Source organism: Sapajus apella, unplaced genomic scaffold (genome assembly GCF_009761245.1).
Source record: "Sapajus apella isolate SASKATOON/1434 unplaced genomic scaffold, GSC_monkey_1.0 scaffold40, whole genome shotgun sequence".
Classification (NCBI taxonomy): Eukaryota; Metazoa; Chordata; class Mammalia; order Primates; family Cebidae; genus Sapajus; species Sapajus apella.
In genome coordinates this window covers 10,904,218-10,912,508 of record NW_022436980.1, presented here as the reverse complement: position 1 = coordinate 10,912,508, position 8,291 = coordinate 10,904,218, and positions in this window count along the sequence as shown.

The window sequence follows — 8,291 nt, the reverse complement described above, 5'->3', positions numbered from 1 at the left end:
ACACACACACACACACACACACACACACACACACACACACACACACAAGCTGGCCATGGTGGTGTTTGCACACCTATAGTCCCAGCTATTCTAGAAGCTGAGGCAGGGGAATCGCTGGAACCCGGGAGGCAGAGGATGCAGTGAGCCAAGATTGTGTCACTGCACCAGCCTGGTGATAGAAAAAGACTCTGTCTCAACATAATAATAATAACTATAAGTTATTTTGTGGGCTGTTGTCTCTGCCAGGCATTGTACTAGACGTTTTGCTCCTGTAACCTTCACGACAGCATTACAAGTTATAAATTACTATTCATATTTTTAAATGAGGAAAATGAGGCTTAGATAAAATAAATTGCGTAGGATAAAATAACTTGTTAGTGCTTGATTAAGGATTTGATTCTGAACCAAAGCCATCTTTTTACTCAACTAACTGCTTAAGAATAGAGTCAGAAAGCTTGGCATCCAAATTAAAATCTGAGACTCAAACAAACACACAATGACCATTAGAAGTTGATTTTTAAAAAGCTGTGTTTGAAGCAAAAGGTCAATGAAGACCATGTGCTGATCAGGGCTGCCATTATAATATTGAAAAGTGATAGGAAGGAGCAGAAACCCTCAAGTTTTGTTTTGCTTTTGTCTTTACTGTCAAATGGAGTAATCTTCAAATCATAGGAGGGTGAAACGAACATTGGTTACTGAGAAATCTAAGTCTATACAAGTAAAGATACTTTGAGACAGCACCTAACAGATTTAAATGAGCTCAGGTCTCTTGCTAGATGAAATATGCCCTTGGAGACTTGGACAACCTAACACAGATCAATACTCCTAGTCCCTGCTAGCCCCTGTATAACAGTGTATATTTTAATTTGTAAGTACATATGTATTTGTATGGTTATGCCAAGACTTATTTATCTTTCTACACTTTTAAGCTCCAAGTCTGTTGTTTCTCCACCCCCTGTCCCAGTTCCTCTGGTAGCTAGTACCTCTGGAAGTTAGTTGGGACTCAGCATCTTTTCAAAGAACAAAGGAGTTTGCTGAATCCTTGCACGTGGCCTCTGAAAAATCAGTGAGAACTGAGGATGGTAATATCTTTCTGATTTTGAAAAAGATGTCAATAACAAGCACAGAGCACTTCTAACAAGAAGTCACAGAATGGTGGCTTATCGGACAGACACATAAAGCTGGTAAGAATCTATTGACTAGTACAGAAGAGGCTACTGAATCTGAGTACTTTTAGGGACATGTATCTTCTAGTTTATGTTTCCACCTCCCTCTGTATGTTCCCCAGTTTTATCCCATGAGTAATTCTTGGTTGCATCTGTGGTTTGGAGTCCAATAGATTGTTGATGTTGATCCTGTGCAAGGTTCTCGAATACATAATGGTCTGTAAAAATTTGGAGATAAAAGAGAGTAATCTATAAGACACAGGACATATAGTTTTCAATGAACTCCTTTCTGTGATAGTACTTAGCAAGATAATACAGTAAATTGGGACAGTGGAAAACGAAATAATTCTATTAATGATACAACCTAGACAACATGATTGTTAATGATACAAGGCACTGGTACATCATGCTCACATCTAATTTTCCAGTATGTCTCTAAGTAAGATACTTGTATACAGTATTTCTTAATTCATTAATTCTTTTTGGTATTTTCAGACTTTCTATTTTGGTAGTTGAAGATACAGTACTCAGAATCACGATAATATTCAGGATCTAATAACATATTGAGTGATTGGGGAGATAAGTTTCTTAAAACAGAATAGAGACAGAAGTTAACCTCCCACAACAACATGTCATAAAAAACCCAAGCAACTCTCCTACATGAAATATGAACATATTTAAAATTTTCTCTGAATTATCACCATCATTTCCACTCCTACTCAGTTTTTCCCATTCAGTCTGTTTAAGGATAGTGCATCTTAGGTTCCAAAGAGAAAGGTCATATATTTTCTATCTTGTCACACTCTTTTAAAAAACAGTATACCAGAGAAATAATCTTCTTAGTGTGCATGGTTCTACTTCTACCTAAGGATGAATTGGGTGATTCTGTTAGTATTGGTCAGAGACCTTGGTTTGATAAGACATTGATCTGTGTGATCTTGAAGAAATCATGCCTCTGAGCCTCTTCCTCTGAAATAAGGTTAATATTGCGTACCCTAGAGGGTTGTTGTGAGTCTCATGTGAGAGTGTATATAATATGTACCCTATACGGAATGCTTTATGGGCTAGCACTGTGCTAAGCTTATCAGATACATTATTTTATGTGTACTCCACAGTAAATCTGGTATCAGCTGGGTACTTTGTTGCTGCTCTAGTTCCAGGAAAAATCAAATCTGAAAATTCAAAATCCTCCTCAGATTTCTGCTAATTCTCAAGGACATTATTTTTAAGGGCTAACTCAGCCTATTGGATCCTCCATTGGTTGCCAACTATGTTTTAAAGAATGACAATTTCTTCTCTAGTTTCTTTGTCACAAATCACTCACACCAATCATTTTGAGTTTAAAATATGGTGCTGATGATTTTGTAGTGTCATGGGGAAAAATTATATATATATGGTACAAAATTTCACCTTCTTGCTGGCTACTGACTCTTAACCACCCCCACACTTTTTTTTAACCTTTTTTTCTTGTTAGATTCACTAGAATTTCAAATTGATTTCTTCTATTATACAAAACAAATTCTCCTATTTAAAAATTTATGTACCTGATACTCAGGCTCTTGAGATCTACTTTCCTTGTCATCATTTGCAAATATAGTTTTTTGAAAAAGTAATGCTACATTTGTCAATGTAAATACATTTATAGAGGTAAAAATCAAATGAGACAAATGGGGGAATTAAAAAAACTATATGGTCTACTGTCCCATTTTTCCTTGTTCTCCAGTCTTACTCTCCTAATTTGTCAACTTCAGCTTTTTTCTGGTTTCTTCTGTAATTGTCCAGCATCTTCAAAAATACTTATGCCTGGCCCGGGTGTGGTGGCTCACGCCTGTAATCCCTTTCGGGATTACACTTTCGGAGGCCAAGGCTGGCAGATCACAAGGTCAGGAATTCGAGACCAGCCTGGCCAACACAGTGAAACCCCGTCTCTACTAAAATACAAAAATTAGCTGGGTGTGATGGCAGGCGCCTGTAATCCCAGCTACTTGGTAGGCTGAGGCAGAAAAATCACTTGAATCTGGGAGGCAGAGCTTGTAATGAGCCAAGATCAGGCCACTGCACTCCATCTTGGGTGACAGAGCTAGACGCCATCTCAAAAAAAAAAAAAAAAAATTATGCCTATGTCTCTGTTTTTTAAATTTACCAGTCTTAGTATTTTTTAGCGTTCCCATGTTGGTAGTTCAGGACCTTTCCATTTCAACACACTCCTTCCACACATACACACATTATCTCATACTGTTCTCTCAATATTAGTTTAATACAATTTTTAATTAACTCGGTACCCAGTCTCCACATTACTGAATAGTTGAATATTATTTATGGCTGAGCCTGGTAGTGTACTATTATTTTCTTTTCCAAATTTACTCCATTACTGTACTATTTTTATCATTCTGTTTCTATTACTCTATTTTCCATTTTTGCAAAGGCTCCAATAAATCTGACATTTTTTCAAATGTGAAAACATAGATAACACACTACAGATTTTTTTCCCATCTGAAACAAGGCCTCCTATTCCTTCATCATTCTCCAATCTCAGCTGGTTACACTCTAGGCCTCATGAACAAAAGTCATCCTGGAATTTCCTTTAATCTTCTTCATTGCTCAATCCTATTTCTAGAATTCCATGTTGTTGTCCTCCTCCTCCTCCTCCACTACTACTACTACTTTTCTTCTTTTCTCCTCCTCCTCCCCTCTTCCTCCTCCTCCTCCTCCTCCTCTCCCTCCTCCTTCTCCTCCATCTCCTTCTCCTTATTCTTCTCCTTCTTTCTTCTTCCTCTTCCTTCTCTTCCTTCTTCTTCCTCCTCCTTCCTCTTGCTGCCACTGCCGCCTCCTCCTCTTCTTCCTCCTCCTTCTCCTCCTCTTCCTTCTCCTCCTCCTCCTCCTCTTCCTTCTCCTCCTCCTCCTCCTTCTTCTCCTCCTCCTCTTTTCTTTTTCTTTTTCCTCCTCCTCCTCCTCTTCTTCTTCCTTCTTCCTTCCTCCTTTCTCCTTCCTGTTTCATCCTTCTTCACCTTCTTCCTCCTGCTGCAGCCGCCGCCTCCTCCCCTTTGTCCTCCTCCCCCTCCTTCTTCTTCTTCTTCCTCTGTCTTCTTCTTCTTCCTCCTTTTTCCTCCTCCTCCTCCTCCTTCCTTTTCCTCCTCCGCCGCCTCCTCCTCCTTCTTCCTTTTTCCTCTTCCTCCTCCTTCTTCCTCTTCTTCATCTCCTCCTCCTCCTCCTCTTCTTTTGTAGCTAACTTTTTAAAAATTTATTCTTATTTTAATAGTTTTGGAGTACAGTTGTTTATTTTTGTTACATGGATAAATTCTTTAGGGGTGATTTCTAAGATTTTGGTGGACCCATCACCTGAGCAGTGTACTCTGTAGCCAACAGGTAGTCTTTTATTCCACACCGCTTTCCCATTCTTTCCCCGGCAACATCTTTAAAGAAGGATACCATTTTTTCTCTTTTCTTGGTTTATTCCCTTATTTTGCTGAAGGTTATTTTTCAGCATCTGTCTAGAAAACAGTGCATGGGAAATAAATTTTTTGAATTCTTACATGCTTGTAAGTGCCTTTATTTTATTCTTACATTTGATTGATAATTTGTCTAGAATACTATGTATCTATCATTTGGCTGGAATAGTGGCCATTGAATATCTCTCAGACATCCTCTCTATACTTTTATGGTTCCCTGTTTTGTGAGTTCTGTCTTTCCAAGGTGTGATGCAGAATATACTTTCCACGAGCCTCCTTTGTAACTTAGTAACTTTCCACGAGTCTCCTTTGTAACTTTGTAACTTAGTGGAAATCTTGTAAACAAGATTTCCACTAAGAAACACATAGCTTGAGCTTTGAAAGGGGCAAGAATTTTGCTGGTGAAGGTTCAGGGGCAGCAGTTTCGCTGGTGCTGGTAATAGGAGTAGTTATGGTGAATTCTAATGCAAGATTGATGGAGGAATAAAGTTTTCTTACCAGAGTAGTTCTTCAGTGTGGCTCTGGGCCTTGGTACTGGAAGCCTAAGCCTGAACTTGTTTCTCTAGCCCTCCCAGTGATTCAGTGAGCTACCTACTGCCCTTCAAATATTAATTTCTTGTGGGTTACTGTGTGCATTTCTTTGTTTGCAACTAAGGCTGATACAGGTAACATAGAATTCTAGACTGAGAATAATTTGGCATCAAAAGTTGAGAGATTTTGCTCCACTATCTTTGAATATCTAGTACTGCTATTGTCATGTGATACCCATTATTTTCTTTTTAAAAAATTTTAAGTTCTGGGATACATGTGCAGAACATGCAGGTTTGTTACATAGGTATACATGTGCCATGGTGGCTTGCAGCACTTAACAACCTGTCATCTAGGTTTTAAGCCCTGCATGTATTAGGTATTTGTCCTAATGCTCTTCCTCCCCTTGCCTCCCACTCCACAACAGGCCTTGGTTTGTGATGTTCCCCTCCCTGTGTCCCTGGGTTCTCATTGTTCAGTTCCCACTTATGAGTGAGAACATGGGGTATTTGGTTTTCTGTTCCTGTGTTAATTTGCTGAGAATGATGGCTTCTAGCTTCATCCATGTCCCTGCAAAGGACGTGAACTCATTCTTTTTTATAAATGCTCATTATTTTCTAAGGATCTGTTTATGTGTGTCTCTGTGTGTGTGTGTGCGTGTGTATCTTGTAAGCTTTCCAACTCTTCTTTTAACTTGGTAACATTTCTAATGATGTTTCCAATTGTAGTTTTCTTTCATTTATTGTGGTAGGCATTCTGGAGCACTTTCCTTTTGGAAAATTATTTCCTTCACTTCAGGGAAACCAAATCTATTTTAAAATAATATCAATATTCAGGATTTCTGGAACTCCTATTAGATGTTGGAAAGCTGAGTGCAATTCTCTAATTTTGTTATTGCATCTTTGTTATTTTCTATCTTGTTTTACATTTTAGTTTACTTTCCTGGATTTCTCAACTTGAACTGCCATCCTGCTTTTGATTTTGAAAAATTCTATCTAAAATATCTTTCATTTTCAGAAGATCTATTTTTATTCTAGAACAGTTTCCAGTTTTTAAAATAACATTTTTTCAGGGCTTTAGGTTTATGGCAAAATTGAGCAGAAGGTAAAGAAATTTCCCGTATGCCCCTCTGCTCCGCACATGCACAGCCACTAGCAACATTCTCCGACAAAGTGGTATATTTGTTGAAATTAATGAACCACATTGACACAGCATTATCATCCAAAGTTCATAGTTTAAATTAGGGTTTACTCTTGGTATTGTACATACTGTGGGTTTGGACAAATGTATAATGGTATCAATTTATTCTTACAGTACTATACAGAGTATTTTCATTTCCTAAATATCCTCTGTGCTTTACCTATTCATCCTTTCCCATGCCCTAGACCCTGGCAACCACTGAAGTTTTACTATCGCCCTAGTTTTAGTTTTGTTGGTTGGCTTCAAAAGCTGATCTTCCAGGGATTTTGTTGGGTCAATTACCTAGCTTAGTTTTGGTATCCTCTGCAATTAATGCAGGCTTTAACTTTCTGTATTCTGATACGTCAGTTACAACTCTTCCATCTATTTTTTTCAGCTCTCAAATATTTGCTGAAATAATTCCACTTACTGTTACCTCTTCTCTCATTCTCTATGTTGTGACTTAAAAGCATTTTAATTTGTCAATTTTCATTCTGGTATAATTTTGGAAAGGTTAAAAATATAAACACATGGTAATCCTATATGTAATTTAAAAGTCTTCTTATTTAATTTTTTAAACAATGACAAACATTTATTGAGGAATTGTGTCAGCTGTTAAAATAATGAAATGATCCACTTATCACACCTATGAAGAAGGCATGATTGTCTCTTTAACACTTGAGAGAATGAGATTCAGAGAGCTTAAATAGCTTGTCCAGAGTTATATCCACTTACCAGGTAGCAGAGCAAAAATTTAAGTTCAGACCTGTCTGATTTTGAAGGCCATGCTAAGATGAATATAGCTTAGTACATTGACTGTCTTACACACTGCAAGTTCTCAATGATGGCAACTTTGAGGATGTGAACTGATAAGTTCAATGTTTTAGATTGATTTTGTTTCTAGGATAAGTAGGGTAATAAGATTGTCTTTATACACAGCACATAATTTGTATCTAAGAATGCCAAGAATATAGGCTAAGAATGCTACCTTTATATAGGTATGTGTATGTGTGTGTGTGTGTGTGTGTGTGTGTGTGTGTGTGTGTGTATATATATATATATATGTATACCTTTATATAGATGTATATATATGTGTGTGTGTGTGTGTACACTTATATATATACCTCCATAACTGTAAGATAAGTTTTTATGTTGTTTAGACAGTAATTTTGTGACAATTTGTCATAGTAGCAATAAAATATGAATATACTTATTAAATAAAGCTTTCCCTCTCTTGCTGTCTCTCTCTATCCTCTGTGTGTGTGTGTGTGTGTGTGTGTGTGTGTGTGTGTGTAAGTATGTGTGTAACTTACCAGATGAAAAGGGTGGTAAATGCTTATTTCGGAGCATATGGGGAAAGGAATATGAATGGTTAAATAGTAACCACAGAGGTGGAAGGTATCTGGGAAAGGAAGGAGTAGTTGAAACTGCAAAGGCACTGCTTTATTCTCAGGGTGGGAGGGAATCTATTTTCATTTTAGAACTCAGATAGGACAGTGACTCTTCTTCTACCAAGAAGTTTTAAATGCCCCTAATTTTGCTACCATAAGCAGAGTACAATAGACACTGTCACAGGACTGCCAAGCTAGAGAGAAAGGAAGCACCTAAAACATAAACAAAAGTCAATTCTAGTGGAATGAGAGAGTTGGGAGCTGGTGTTGTTCTTTGTATATGGGAAAGAACAAATTTTCATAGTATCATCTGATGAACGCTGTTTCTGAAGTGACTCTTACCTATCACAGGAGTTGGGGCTAGAAGTTAGGTGGGAGGAGATCACAGGTAGCACCAGTAGGGAAGTGAGACAGTAGGGGGAAAAGCAGCTATAGTTTGAATGTCCCTGCCAAACTCACATTGAAATTTAGGCTGGGTACAGTGGCCCACACCTGTAATCCCAGCACTTTGGGAGGCTGAGGCAGGAGGATCATTTGAGGCCAGGAGGTCAAGATCAGCCTGGACAAAATAGTGAGAC